Consider the following 15,401-nt stretch of genomic DNA (forward strand, 5'->3'; position numbering starts at 1 on the left):
GGTCCCCAGCTGCTTCTCCAAGACCCCAGACCCCGAGAACCAGCTGGCGGCCCCTGCCAGCCGCAGACCCCCAGGGGGGCAGGGGGGCAGGGGGGCAGGGGCAGGTGGTACTTTTCTCATGGGGAAATGGTGTCCCAGAGAGACATCTTTACGTCACTTTCTAACATCTGAATTCCTACCTTTTTCTAGGCCTGTCTGTGTGCCCTTGGGGCAGGGGTAGAGCCGGGGTTGACAGAGAAATAGTCATGAAAGTCGCTCCCTCTCGCTGAGGGTCACCCTGAGCTAGGCCTTTACCTTGCTGGCTGAGTGGCCTGTGGCCCTGGGGGCAGGGAGTCCCCAGACCTCCTCACAGAAGGGCAGCAAGGCTCAGAGAGGTGACCTCGGTTGCCTGAGGTCACACAGCAAGGAAACCGCAGTGCCTGCACTTGGGCCCCGGTGCTCTGCCCCCTCCCGCCGGGGCTACGGCAGCACCTGTGGCCCCGGCTCATGGCAGTGCTCCCCACGGCCCTGTGCCCCCAATGACAGTGGTCACGCCAGGAGGCCACGGAGCCCCCAGGCCAACGGCAGGGTCTGGCTGCCTAGTGTGTAGGGTGGGCTCGCTTCCACTCCCCCAGGGAAACCCAGAGAGGGGACCCCAGGGACATGCCAGGCCAGGCCCGGGGACAAGCCTGCCGCCTCCCTTTGCTCTTCTGCCTGCGGAATGGAGCCCAGGGCGAGCATCTCCCAGATGGCGGGGCCGGTGCCTTCAGCCCAGAGCAGCAGGACACACAGCCTATGGCATCTGGCAGGCTTTGTGCCAGGGCAGGGTCACCCAGGTCAGGGTCATCCCCAGATCAGGGTCACCCTGGGTCAGGGTCATCCCCGGTCAGGGTCACACTGGTCAGGGTCATCCCTGGGTCAGGTCACCGCCAGGTCAGGGTTATCCCCAGGTCAGGGTCACCCCTGGGTCAGTGTCATGCCCAGGTCAGAGTCCTCCCAGACTAAGGTCAAGACCCCTAGAGGTCACCTGCTGCAAAAAGGTGTGTACTGCCCAGCCTTCTCTACCTGAGGCCCTCCCCACTCAAGAGCCTCCAGTGATCTGGGTCTCTAGTGGTCCCTTCTAGTGGGATGAAAAGCTCTGGTGGTCTGGGGTGGCAAGAAGCTGTGTAGCAGAACCTAGTGCCCACAGCCCTCGAGGTGCCCTACCTGGTTTGGGGAGGGGCATAGGCTGGGGCCATGCCTCATGGCACAGTTATGACAGGCTCATGGCAGCCCCAAGACCTTGGTTAGACATGAGGTCAGACACAGGCAGCATTGTGAGCTGGGGCCCTCACAGTGTGGAAAGTGGAGGGTGAGCCCTGGGCACCAATCTTGGTACCTGGCCACCTGCTGCTCCTCACCAGGCAATGACCTGACATGCTGTGCCCCTCTCTGAGCCTCAGCTTCTGCACCTGGAACACAGGAGGGAATTCACAGCTGGACACTCACTGTGCACCAGGCATTTGACACCTGGCATCTCTTTCAGCTGTACCACAATGCTGTGAGGCAGGGACTGGTTAGAAGAGTGCCAAGAAAGCTGTCTAACCATGTGTGCTCCCCTTTGGCCAGGTAATGGGAGAGACAAGCTCAGTGTGCACTGCTCCCTTTTTGCCCTGGTGGCCAGAAGGCTCAGAGCTCAGTTTGGACCTCCTATGAGGTTTTTGGCTCTCAGTGTCATCTAATCCACCCTGCAGTGTAGGCATCATTTTCCCTTAGCCTTCTATCACCCTTTCTGGAGCAGGAATGCAAGTTGTAAAGAAACAAAGCTGGGAGAAGGGAATTCAGGTTGAGGGTTGTGGATTAAGGGAGCTGATGCCGTGGAGCCAGCATGAGGGGATGGCCTGAAAAGACATCAGGGTTGGCAAACTCCCAGGGGTCAGGATGGCTCTGCTCTGCCAGCCACCCGTAAGTCCACCCGGCAAACACTTACTGAGCACCTGCAGTATACACAGCACTGAATCGTCTCTCCTTTTACCCTTCCAGAATCTTCTCTCTCCTCTGTCTGTCTTTCAGGCCCCTGTGGTTGGTTCACAGGGCTTCCTTGGCTGGCCCTGCCTCTCCCAACCCCATCCCCACAGACCCTAACCTCCACCTCACAGGCCACACCCCGTGCCCAGGTCCCCATTCACCATCAAAGAAAAATAGGGTCACATGCCTCTTTCAGTCCCTGGCAAAACACCCTGTGCTCCTCCTTTCTCCCTACCTCTTCTCCACTGATGCAGGAAATCATGCAGAACCCCGGGGAGGGCTTTCTGCAGGGTCTCAGCCACGGCCACCCTCTGAGGCCTGGGGAGCCAGGGCCTGTCCGGGGTGGACACTGGTGGTGTTCGGGCTGTGCCCACAGGGCTGAGCAGGCCCTCTGCAGTGGCTGCTGAGAGGAGAAGGGAGAGGGATGGGACTCCAAGGGCCACAGCAGGGGCCACATAACCAGCGACCCCCGAGTGTGGCTGGCGCTGGGGGCTCCTGCCCGTGCAGGCTTCCCCCAGGTGCCTGGGCTCAGGCCAGCGTGCTGGGAGAGGAAATTCCCAGCCTCACTATGACTCAGGTTTCTTGCTGGCAGAATGGGGACTCGGAGCCTCCATGGAGCGAGGCGCGGAATATCCTCAGTGCCGCTGGCAGACAGGGCAGGGGGCAGAGGCCGGGGCACGGGAAGGGCATCTGTTCTCACCTGGAAGAAAGCGAGAAGCTGCCGGAGAAGCAGGGGGACCCCACCAAGTGGGACAGGGGTACATATGGCTCTTCAAGGCGGCAGTGCACCTCTCACACACTGTGGGCACATATATGGATGCTCTGCATGAATATATATGCCTATAAGTGTACAAACGTGTGCTTTAGCTGTTTGATGCATTTCATGCTGAAAGTTAAAGCAGGGGAAGCAGGCAGACACCTGTGCAGCCCCCCAACAGAGAGCAGCGCCCTGTGGGGGGCAGGGCTCCAGGCAGAGGGAGGGCCGGGGGTCCGTGTGAGCACTGGCAGGCCGAGGGTGGAGAGCATGGGGTCTTGGGGAGCTGGCAGGACGTGAGCGCAGGCGTCCAGTGTGCTCAGGGGCAGAGACACTGAGGTGCAGGCGCGGGTGGTCGGATTCTGGGAGGGCTGCAGGCGGCGCCAACAGGAACTGCTGGGGTCGGCCTCGGGCAGAGGGAAGGGGCAGGCACGACTCCAGGGATCTGGGCCCCAAAGTGGGGACAAGCGGCCCAGTCACAGAGGAGCGGGCAGGGCTGCGCACCCCGCAGAGCCCAGGGGTGGGTCCTTCCTGCCCCTTCCAGCTCCTGGGGCTCCAGGGGCTCGTGACCGTGTTCCCCCATCCCTGGCTCTGTCCTCACGTGCCCCTGGCTCGACTGTCTCTTTTAAGGACACTCTCGTCGGATTTAGGACCCACCCAAACCGAGGGTGACCTCATCATAACGTGAGGACGGTCTGCAAAGATGCTATTTCTGAATATGGCCTGTGCGCAGTTCTGGGGGCAGGGCTCAGGCGCGCCTTTGCGTGAGGACACAGTCCGGCCACGGCACCATCCGCCAGCAAAGACAGGGCAGAGAGTGGAGGCTCCACACGGCAGAACAGAGGCCCGGAGGCCACCACTCCAGGAGGCTGTCCTAGGGGGCGGTGTTGCAGCCAGGCGCCCAGAAGCCCCAGACTGGGGAGGCCAAGGAGGCGCGTCCCAGGTAGGGGGCAGCAAGGGCAAGGGGCCTGGGGCAAGAGTGAGTCTGGGGGCAGGACCCCGACGGGCCTCGGGGGCCAGGCGGAACTTGGGTCCAATGCCATGGAAGGCACGGAGCATGTACATTAGGGGAAGGGGCCTCGTTTGTGTTTAGAAAGGTCCCCTGGAGAGCATGAGGGTCAGGGAGCCACCCAGGAGTCCAGAGACAGGGTGTCACGGCCCCCTCAGAGGGAGATGTTGGCGCCTGGCCCAGCAGGGTGGGGGTGGGGGTGAATAGAGGGACAGCAGGACAGAGGTCCACCCAGGTCTTCCAGGCACTGCGGCCTGTCAGCTGTGTGCTGTGGGCAAGGGTCTCAACCTCCGTGAGCTCAGGTCCCTTATCTGTAGAGTGCAAAGCCCCCCACCTGAAGGTCTCCTTCCAGCCCCATAGCTGGGTGGGCCGCAGTGTCTTCCAGGGTCTCAGACCCATCCTCCCCTCCAATGTCAGGGGCACCTAGCCAGGCCCCTCCACCAGCCAGCCCCTGCTGGCCCCCTGGGGAGGGAGGGCTGCTGGCCGTGGGTCAGGAAAGGGGCAAGGTCCCACATGCTCGTGGTTGGTGTTCGGGGCGGGGGAGAGGCTGCACATTGCGGGAAGGTACACGCCATGGCAGGTGCATCCGGGCCCCCTGCCTCCCCTGTAGTCTTGCTCTGTCTCCTGCTGGACCCAGTCCAGCCTCAGGCCAGGGAGTGCCCAGGCAGGGGGCCTGGCATGCCCTACCCTCCATCAGGAGGCTGCCGGGCCCCCGCCTCAGCTCCCCCCACCATCAGCTCAGCCCCTCCTGTGTGCACAGCTGCCCCGCTGCTCGGCCTTCTCTGCCCCCAGCCTGGGACTCGGCCTCCCCTGAGTGGGCCTTCTTAGGGCCCTCCCCGCAGCCCGTGTGTGACCTGGGGCTGTGGCCTGACTCTGAGCCCTGCTGCACGGGGAGCCCACACGGTGCTTTCCCTGTGAGAGTTCCCCGCTCCAAGGGGGAAGAGAGCTTCCCTGGGCACGGCGGGCCTCTGCCCCACAGGGTCAGGAGAGCTGCGTTCACATCCTGACCACCCTAAATCGTGCCCGTGGGGAGGTCGGCCCTGCGGGGTGGGATCTGGGTCCACCCCACTTGGTGCCGCCCTGGGAGCCTGGTGGAAATGTGCCCCGTGAATGCGGAAACGAGCCGGCGGGCAGGGGTCCTTGGGTGGTGAATACGTCAGCCGGAAACGCGCCCCCACGGAGGCAGCCACAGGCTCGATCCACCCCGCGGCTTCGGCCCACACAGGAGTTATTTTGTTTTATGTGAATATATAGCCAAAGTTTAAAAATGGGGAGAGTTCACTTTTAAACCTGGACTTCTGGCTTTTCCTGGAAAATCGGAGAGACTGCTGCTCTGCTGCGCCGGGGCTCCTGGCGGCCGGTCAGAGGCTCGGACCAGCTGCCCTCGGGTGGGCGGGCTGCCGTGAACCCGCATCCCAGGGAAGGACGGGGTGGGGCTGCAGCCAGCAATGCGGCCCCCACTTGTCCTTGAAGAGACCCACGCCGATCCCAGCCTTCCCCGGCCACCGTCCCAGCACCAGGGTCACACTGGGGCAGGAAATGCTCAAAAGCTCCGTGCTCAGGGTTAGCTGGTCACTGTGGTGTGTGGGCACCGGGCAGGTGACACTCGGGCAGTGGAGGGGGCAGGGCAGGAGGCAGCCCGTCTCTGAGCAGCACAGACCCCCCTCCCCGGGCCTGCCGTTCCTCCACCGGGAGGGTCGGTTCCTGACGCACTGGGCTGCGGTTGGAGCTGAGCCAGTCAGCAGCTGGTGCCGCGAAGGCCCAGACCGGCGGCGTTCCGGAAGGGCTGTCTGCCGCCACCTGGAGAACTGGCAGCCCTTGCGTTTTCCAGCACGATGGTATCCGCTGACTTTTCACGAGGGGACAGAGCCCTGCTCCGTCCAGGCGGGCGGGCACCCGTGATGTGGTCCGGTCTGCCCGGGGCCCTGCTCCGCCCCACTGGCCCCAGTTTCCTGTCCTGCCAGAGCGGGTGGACGGCACAGGGGAAGAGAGGTGGGCACAGGCGTGGAGCATCCTACAGAAGCAGGGGATGGCCTGGGCCTGGGCCCTCTCCCTTGTAAAGGGGATGACAGTGACGGCGCCAGCTGCAGCCAGGGCCTAGGGTTCAGGAACCACAGAAGATGCTGCTCCTGGGGTCCACACAGCAGTGCTGGAGGGGCACAGGGCCCGGGCAGGCCCCAGGGGTGGAGGGGAAGGGGCCCTCTCCGCAGCTGCTGTGGCCTAACCCTGAGCCCTGCTGCACAGGGGGCCTGGGGACTTGCAGGGGCAAAGGCCCTGTGGCGGGTCAGACCTAAGTGCTTCGAGGATTGGGAACAAGACACATGCGATAGAGCGGGCTGCAGGAAGAGGTCCGTGACCCGCGGTGTGTGGACAGCCCGGGCCCCAGGCTGCCTCTGCCCACCCGCGCTGTGGCAGCCTGCCCTCAGACACGGCCAACCCTGGCTCGGGATGTGGGGCTCTTTGGAGCCAACCTCTGCATCAGAGTCCCACCCACCACCCTGCTCAGCCCCTCCAGAGCCCAGGTCACCCACCCACAGGAAAGGGCTCCCTCAGGAATGCTGCTCAAGGGATGGGCCAGCCAGACAGGGCAGGGCCCCAGGAGGGCTCGGCCAGGCCCCCAGATTCCCGCTGCCCAGAGACAGGCCGAGGCCACACAGTGAGAGGACAGCACGGCCGGCAGGCCCCTGCAACGTCGCAGACTCTAGCGGGAAGGTGCCAGCCAAGAGGGTCCCACCCTGAAGCCCCTCCAGCTGTGCAGCCTTGGAAGGGTCACTTCCCCCTCGGAGCAGTGAGAGGACAGCAGAGCCCAAAGGTGCCCGAGAGTGCTGTCGGGGACACCTGGTCATCAGCCGCCAGCCTCAGGGCCAGAGGCGGGCAGGGCCAACCACTCCAGCCCGCAGACAAGAGCCTTGATGGCCCACCCACCACCAGGGAGCCCCCACGCCCTCCCCGAGCCTCAGCGAGACGGCCTCAGCAGCCCCCGAGAGTAGGGAAGCGGCCATTCTGGGAGGGGCTGTGCCAGGAGCCCCACGTTTCCTCAGGCGTTCTCCCTGGGCCGCGTGCAGCAGGGAAGTGTGTACCCATTTTATAGCCAAGGGCACTGAGACCCCAGGCCTGAGACCACGCAGGAGCCCTCTACCTCCCCAGGGGGCTGCTGCCGAGGGAGGGCTTCCTACACGGGGCTGTAGATGGGCTCCGCCATCTCACAGTAGCCAGAGCTCCGTGCAAGTCCCAGTCCGCCACCCCGTGTGATCTTGAGCCACAGCCTCAATTTCTGCATCTGCAAATGGGCTGAGTGCCCACTTCCTAGGAGTGAGGCCCTGAGCCCAGCACGCTACAGGGGCCTCACTGGGCTGACTGCCTGGGAATGCCCGGCCTTGCGTGCACTTGGTGCTCAATAAGTGCCCGATTCCCCCGCCGGCTTCCTCCCGCAGGCCCCTGGCGTGGTGGCTTGTTCCCGCAACTCAGAACCCTGAGCACCCAGGACCCTCCCCCGTCAGCTGCACTTCGCTAATCCTGTGGGCCTCAGGAAGTGGGATTACAGGCACTTGGAGGAGGAGGCTGGTGGGATTCTGAACCTGCCCAGGGGACTCCGTGCAGCCGCCGGCCTCCGAGGAAGCTCATTAGCCTCGTCTCTCAGGAGACACTAAAACCCCGCGTCCCTGCCCAGTGCAGGAAGCAGGCCTCAGGTGGCCTGTGTGCGGGCCACATTGGTCCCTGTTTCTCATGTGGATGCCGAGCTCGGGGCAAGATGGACTCCGTTTCCAGAAGTCAGAAGGTTTCCAAGCCCTTCCCGAGCGCCTGGTGGGAATCTGGCAGCTGCAGCCTCCCCAGCTGTGACATGGGTCTGACGCTGCTCCCCCCAGCTGGCTAGACGGTGTGGGGATGCCCGGGGCGGCTCGCCCCAAGGCCCCGGGGCTGCAGGTGCAGCAGTGCCCGCCCCTGCCTCTGACCAAGACCCCACCTGCGCTTGGCGCTCTGTTACATGTCAGGGCCACCAGGATCTGGACCCGAGGGTCTGTGTGGGCCCCGGACTCTGCTGCCATGTGCTGGTCTTCGGCCCACCCCGGGCAGCAAAGGTCTAGAGACCACCCACTCACCCAAGGGTGGCAGGGCAGGGGGGCAGCATTGCTGTGATGGAGTGTGCTCATGTCCTGGGGGCTAAAGTGACGGAAAATAACTGATTTTTATCGTGAACAGTCACGGTTGGTGACTCCCAACCTCCCCCAGGCAGCCCCTGCTGTGGGGATGTGCGTGTGTGAACAGGCACGTGCAGGTGCGCACACGTGCGGGTGCCTGTGTGTGCATGTGCACGTGCAGGTGTGTGCTGAGAGGGGGCGCTGGCCCCTGCCCTGCACACCACCCCGAGGGCCCGCAGCCCTGGAGCCCCCAGAAAGGGCAGTGCCTGGAGGGCTGGGCCGGGTTCTGGCGGCTCTTCCTGTCCCTGATGTGTTCGGGTGGGCGGGGCACACAAGCTGAGGACCGCAGGGCTCCTTGAGGCCCCCGGCCGGGTGAGCAGCCTGTGCCAGATGCCGGGCAGGACAGCGGGCCCCGCCTTCTCCTTCCCTGGGGGTGGAGGTGCGGCAGCGAGCAGGAAGCAGTGGTGCGGGGCAGGCCGTCCCACAGGAGGCTGACAAGCGGGGCTCAGAGGGGCAGGAGCTGTGCTAGCTCCGTGTTAGGAGGGCTTCCTGGAGGAGGCAGCCTTGGAGCCAGACCAGAGCAAAGAGAAAGGCACATCCTGGGAAGGGAACAGGTGGTACTGGGGCCCAACACAGGCAGGCACCTGGTGTGCAGCAATGTGCAGGGTGGCAGAGGGTGAGCAGGTGCCAGTGGGGGTGGCAGGAGGCAGGGGCGGCTGGCAGGAGGGCCAGGCAGAGCGGCATAGAGGCCTCTTGGCCACGTGGGCACCTAGTGAGGAGTGTGGGGGTGAAGGCCCAGGACACCCTGACCCCTGCGCCCCCAGCCTCCCTCTGTCAGGCCTCCAGCCACACCTGGGCCCATCCCTGCCCAGCCTCTGTGGGACTTGGGGTCCCCCCATCCTGCAGGTGAAGGCCCCAAGGCCCCTTAGGGAGCGGGGACCTGCCCCACCCGGACTGCCAGGGTCCCGGGTCCCAGAGAGTGTGTCAGCCCAGGCCTCAGGATGGGCCCTGGCGGGGTGGCGCCCAGGATGGAGAACTAGTGCCAGGCAGTCAGTGAGACCAGCGGGCGTGTTCCACGGCCCCACGGGCCATCGGGGTGTGCCCGCCACGGCTGCACCGTCCAGGGGCTGAGGCTTGGCAGAGCTAGACGTGGACAACCAGCTCCTGTCTCCTCCGGCACCTGCCCCGCCAGCCATCCTGCCCTGGCACGGCGCTGTAAGTCCCCACCAGACCCTCTCCCTGCTGGGAATGCCAGGGCTCCCGTCACACCCAGTGGAAGGCCGTGCTTCTGCGGCCATGGTCACGGGAAAGGCGCACAGTCTGGGTGAGCTGCCGGGCTGGTGGGGGGACCTGGACAGGGCTGGGTCCGACGAGCCGGGGGGACAGCCTCTGCGCTGTCGGTGGGGCCCCCTGCCTTTAAGCGAGTCCCGCCTCCCCGCCCGTACCTCCCTGTCATTCTCGAAGACGACATTTTCTCCCCACAAGCTCCTCTTATCTCCTTCCTGTTAAAGGATCTCAAATATGCACCCCGATAAGCGGCCCCTTCCAACGCCTGCCTCCGCTTTCCCCAAAGTAATTAAGATAAATGCAGCTGATAATTTGCGCCGTATTCTTAAACGCACCCTCGGACCATATCTCAGATATAATTTCACCTGCAAAGGTTTATCTGGGCACTCAGGTAACAGATAGTTTTTAGGCCAAGCGGCGGCGTTTGAAGGAAAAGGAAGGGAATGCCTGTAACATGAATGTCAGAACGAGCCAGCACTGCGGCCCCACGGGGCCAGGGCTGCTGGCAGGAAGGGCGCTGTTCCGGGCTGCTCCCCTCCGCTCCGCACCCCCGGCTCTGGGGCCCAGCCACGGGAAGGGCCGAGACAGGGGCAGCAGGGAGAGGGGTGCCCCCGGGAGTGGGTGTCAGCCGCTCCTCAGGACGGCCTGCGGCTGAGTCCCCTGCCCAGCCGGCCAGGACGCAGGACACCTGCCTTGGCCACCACACCCGTCGGGAGGCCGGCGGTGCCCAGACCGGCTGGTGCCTCCCAGAGGCCCAGGACAGCACCTGGTAGGGGAGGCAGGCCCTTCCGGGCTCTGCTTGCCCTCCCTGCCGCGTGAGCCTGGACCGGCCCGAGTCCCCTACGAGCCTCAGTTTCCAGTCAGCACACAGGTCAGGCTGAGCCCAGAGGCTCCTGCCCAGCAAGCACACATGTCTTGCCACCTGTTGGGCGGGCAGGACAGAGAGTAGGGCCTGGGGCTGCCCGCCATGCCTGTTCTCAGCATGCCTGGCCCTCCGTGGCTTCCCACTAACCACCATAAAGCACAAACTGGCCTGTCCCCTCGCCAGCGCCACGTGCTCACCAGCCCAGCCTTGGTGGGCCTCCCAGCTTGGAGGCCCTGACACCGTGACACACCCTGCCTGAGGCTGGCCGTGCGCGGCTGAGGGTCACCCCCTCAGGTAGGAGGCCCTGCCTGCCCACCTCCCTCAGCAGATCCCACTTACCCCCTTTGCCCCGTTCACCACCGACAGCAGAGTGTTGCCTCCTGACCCATCACACCTCTGCTGCCAACCTGGGTGAGAGACCCGCTCCCTGTCTGGGCAGGCTGGCAGCAGAGGCCGGGGAGGCCGCAGGGCCGAGCGAAGCTTCAGTGCCCACCAGGGCCATGAGCCGAGATGTCCCTGGCCATGGAAGCTGGAGCCAGGACTGGCCTGAGGAGCCGGCTGGGGAGACTGAGGCCAGGAGACTCGGGGCACAGGGGGAGGTCAGTACGCAGCCCATCCTGTGGGCGAAGCTTGCGCCACCAGGATGGGGACATACGTGCACAACCAGGAGGGCTTCTCAGAAGAGGCGGGCTGCCAGGTGCCCACTGGTGTGTGGGTGATCCAGGTGTGTCATCCCTGCATCTTCGACCAAAACCCTTTGAGGTCAGGACTTCGATCGTCCGTCCCCACCGTACAGAGCGGCTGTGGCCGGCCCGGGGCCCGCAGCCAGGGAGTCTGGAGCCGGGACTCAAGCTCAGGCCTGGCTGACACCCGCTGCTCGACCTCCCTGGAAGCAGGCGGGGACCAGGAAGATGGGGAAGGGAAGGAGGCACCCCAGTTTAGAACCCCGGGGGGGACTGGCAGGGAATGGACAGCACGGGACCCCTGTGGGGCTGGGAGAGGAGAGCCCAGCTGTGGGAGGATGGAGAGGCCACGGCAGAAGCAGGGCAGGAGGAGAGGAGGTAGGGCACGGAGGCCAGATGCTGTGTAGGGCCTGGGGTCCTGGGTGGGGGCATTGGTGGGCAGGCCCGAGCCTTCGGCTGGACACCCTCTCACCAGGACCTGCTGTCCCACACCCCAGAGCAGCGCCACAGTTTTGAGTTACCTAGAGAGCCGGGCCTGCACAAGGGGCCAGGTAGTGTTTCCGAGGGAAAAGGAGACGCCTGCGCCCCTGGGGGCTCCCTGGGGCAGCCCGGGGTCTCAGGGATTGGGTCTCCCAACTTCAAAGGAGCCCCAGGCCTACTGAGACACTGAGGGGCTTGGCCAAGAGCCTGGGCAGGGGCAGGAACCCAAAGCCCAGGCACAGGCTGCCCCCACCCGCCCAGCCGAGCCCGGGTCCTCAGGCCCTAGAGTGCTGCAGATAGAACACCCAGCCTGTCCTGGGCCAAGGAGTGCGATGGGGTGACTGAGCTCCGCTCACAGGCTCAGCATGCAGGCAGGGCACCCCAGGGGCCCCACGGAGGTGGGGGCCATGGTGCAGAGCCCCTCTGTCCAGTGCAGGGAAGCGACCCCAGCAGACCTGTTTCTTAGCCCTGTGTGCTTCACCATGCTGTGACTGGATCCAGTCACGACCCCTCTAGCCTGGTTTTCCACATCCATGGCTTTCTGTTGGTTTTTCCAGAAAGCTCCATGAGGCAGTGTTCATAGGGAAGTTGCTCACCGCTGCATGCCCAGTGCCCAGCATGGACGTAGAGACCCCTGACCACAGGAGTGTGTAGAGGGAGGGGAGGACGGGGTCTTCGGTGGCCTCCTGCCAGGCCCCTCCCTCCCCAGGCCTCACCTGCCTGCCCCTGGGGAAGGGGTGCAAGAGGCACGACCCCAGAGGGTCGTTCTCAGAGATGAGCTGCCTGCTGCTGTGTGACAAACGGCAGCTTAAAAGAGCAAACCATCGTCACTGCACCTTGGCTGTGGTTCAGCTGGGTGGGTCTGGCTCAGGGCCTGTCGGGAGCTTGCCCTGGGGTGTCAGCAGGAGCTGCCGTCTCGTCAGAAGGCTCAGCCGGGGCTGGAGGGTCTGTTTCCAAGGCGGCTCCCCTCATGGCCCCTCCACAGGTCTGCAGGAGTGTCCTCGGCATGGCACTGGTGGCCCTGAAGGAGCCACCGAGAGGCAGACACCCCAGTGCTTTCCACAACCTGAGGTCTAAGGCGAACACCCTCGTTCCAGCCTGTTCTGTCAGCAGTGGACGGTCACCCGGTCCTGCCCACATTCAAGGGCAAGGAGTTGGAGGGAGGAAGATCGAAGAATTTTTGGCTGAATTTTACAACCACCACAGGGCTTGACTTGACAGCCTCTCCAACTCACAAATGCATTTGCCCTTTGACCCCACATCTTCCCAGGGTCACCCTGCAGGCTGTCTGTCACTGCACCCTCCATAAAGGCCACGGGAGAAGTCTGACACACGAGTAGCTGGCTGTTCATCCTGCAGAATATTCCGTAGCTTCGTGGGGGTGAAGAGATGGGTAGATAGACGGGCATCTCTTTGTGGAGGTACCTCCAAGATACAGTGTCAGAGGCAAAACGCAAGGCCCGAGCAGTGGTGTGTAGACCGTCTTCTATGGAAGAGAGTGTGAAATGGGAGTATTTATTCAACTGCATCAAGAAACTACGGAAGGAAACACAAGATGCTTCCCGAGTCCTCACCCAGCAGAACGGGGGGAGAGGGGTCGCGGGGCCAGGGTGGGGGACCTCCTGCTGTGGACCTTGACCCTTGCCTTGAATTTGGGAACCCTGTGAGTGTGTAATCTATGCACACATAAGAACTTAACAGAAAGAGCTGTAGAAGCAAGCCTGTGGAGAAGGCAGCTAGCTGACCGGCAGGATGGGCTGCCCACTGGTCCTCTCAGGCTCATGCATCTCCCTGCAGCCCCGTGGCAGCTCCCTGGCACCCTGGGGCCCTGCCAGCTCTGTGTGGCGTTGAGGGGGCCCAGACCGGGAGCCACTCCGTCCACAGGGTACCTCTGGGGCTCTCAGCCCCAGCCAACATCGATGCCCATATGCTTTCCGTTTTCTTTGCAGCCAAGACATCCTCATTCCTCAGGAAGCCGTGGGGCGACCAGCTGGGGGCCCGACAACACAGGTATGTGAAGACCGCCACCTGCCCCTGGCCGGAGGGGCCCTCGCCCGCCGCACCCCGGGCCGTCTCCTTCCACCCTCCAGCTCAGGCGGCAACTGGGGCTGCCTGCTGTCTCCCCCCAGGGACAGTCTTCCCACTGGCCATCGGGGACAACACGCGGCTCTGAACCGCAGCCCTGAGCCGGCGGGTGGGGCGGCGTGGGATGGCAGCTTGTCACCCACCGTGCTCCGCGGCCCAGCACACCAGGCCCTCTGTCAGTCAGCGCCTTTCTTGAGAGGCCCACAGCACAGCTCCTCACGTCAGCAGTCAGCGTCCCGCCCGTTCCCCAGCCACCCTGCCTTCCCACAGCCCCTTCCCAGAGCCCGAAACTGTTCCCCTTCCTGCGGACCGAACAGTACACTGTTAACAGGGAAAACACCGGTTCCCACCACCTCTCTGCTAGCGCCTATTCCCCCTTGCCACGCCCGTTTGAGAATGTCCCAGGATCCTCCCCAGGTCACAGGTGGGGAGACCCAGACTGCGAGAGGCTGTGTGACGTGCCCGTGCAGGTCAGGGGACCGGAACCAGGGCCAGCGGCCTTCCCACCCCTCCCGGAGAGCTGTGACACTAGACCTGTGGGACCTCCACGGCGCCTGACGGCTGCTCTGGCCTTACCCACCACCCCCTGGGAAGCTCCAGAAGTTGTGAGGAGGCCCAGGCCCCAGGCCCTCCCCCTCCTCTGCACCAGCGTCCCAGGGCCTGGTGACAGAGGCCCTGCCAGGTCAGGGGGCCCTCGGCCCACCTGCACACCTGACCCCTCGGCCTTGCTGCCTTCTGCCATTGGAGGCCTGGGCCTGGCTCAGCCCGGGTCCTGCCCCCTAGGCTGTCAGGGAAGTTCGGGAGGGGCTGCCTCACAGGCCTAGGGAGGGCAGACACCAGCCCCCAAGGGGTTCAGAGCTGCCTCCTGGCCCGACTCCCACTGGATCACAGCCCTGCGATTTGGTGGCAGGCTCTGCCGTGGGGTATCCCTGGAGCCAGCAGCAAGAGGAGGCGCCCCAGGAGATGCCCTGGCCTGGGTCAGAGTGCATGGAGAGGCGGAGTCCCCTCACCCAAGCCGCTGGCTGCAGCCCAGCTGCCCACTCACTTGGGGTCCCCACTTGCTCACCCTGCAAAGGCCTCATCCCTCGTGAACAGACCCACTCCTGACAAGTCCCTCCCTGGGCACAAGCCTCCTAAGGCCCCCAGCAGCCTCATGCCTGCCTGTGCTTGTGATCCCCACTCCTTCGTGCATCCCTCTCCGCCCTACTGCCCCACACCTGGCCACCCACATGTCCAGAACCAATGCGACCTCCTCCAGGAAGCCTCCTTCGGGGCCACAAGGTGGCCAAGCAACCTGGCCTCAGCTTGTGATCTCGGCCCTGCAAAGGCAGCAAGATGGATTCCTGGGTCTGAACTCTAAAAGCCTCTGCTCAAAAATGGCCTCAGTCCTTGCTGTTCATTATCTCGTGGCCATATCGAGCCACGGGGCCACGTCTGCCAGCAGTGGGACTGGCTGGGACGATCCCCCGTGGGAGACAGGGAATCTTGAGTGAAGCGCCATCTGCCTGCCTTGAGCCCCAACAGGGAGCTTTCTGGGCAGAGCTCAGGGCTGCTGATGTTCAGAGTGACGAGCAGGCCTGGGGACTGCAGGTGCCTCCAAAGGCAGGTGGCACCGTGGGGTCGGAAGCTTCTGCTCCTCCTTAAAAACCCACACAGAATGACGCAGGTGGCCCTGCAGCCTGGAGGGGCTGACAGACCCCAACGCTTACCTGGCTTCAAGCAATGCCCCGGGAGAAACAGCTCAGCAGCCCCATGAGCTGATGGGGAAACTGAGGCCTAGGGGGCACTTGGCATTCCGAGAGTGTCCCCTGTGTGCCTGGTACCTTGTGAGGTTGCATAGATTGTTGAGCCTCAGGATGGACACCCCAGTGAGGGAGGCACCATATCATGCCTATGTCCAGGGCATGTGGTCCTACCTTCCCTCAGCCATGGGTGCCACAGGGTGCCAGGTCAGACCCCAGGCTGTGTGCAGACAGCAGGAGAGGGTGCAAGGCCCCTGGACCAGGTGTGAGCCTCAGGCCTGGCTCGGGTGCACCCAGTCCCACCTTATTCCTGCAGCTCCATCAGGCAAAGGTGGCCCCTGTCCCTCCGGGACTCTCCCCAGTCCTGCCTG

The 15,401-nt window shown here is 64.1% G+C and overlaps 1 protein-coding gene across 1 annotated transcript in view; it reads left to right on the forward strand.

Annotated features, from left to right (window-relative positions):
* Nucleotides 1-15,401, forward strand: part of ZNF469 (zinc finger protein 469) — a 46,078-nt gene that overhangs the window by 17,663 nt on the left and 13,014 nt on the right. Inside the window, exon 2 of the mRNA XM_057492971.1 lies at nucleotides 13,153-13,213. The gene's annotated coding sequence lies outside the window, so the exon portion shown is untranslated. The remainder of the gene's footprint in view (nucleotides 1-13,152; nucleotides 13,214-15,401) is intronic.

The sequence above is a fragment of the Manis pentadactyla genome, chromosome 15 (assembly GCF_030020395.1).
Source record: "Manis pentadactyla isolate mManPen7 chromosome 15, mManPen7.hap1, whole genome shotgun sequence".
Taxonomy (NCBI): Eukaryota; Metazoa; Chordata; class Mammalia; order Pholidota; family Manidae; genus Manis; species Manis pentadactyla.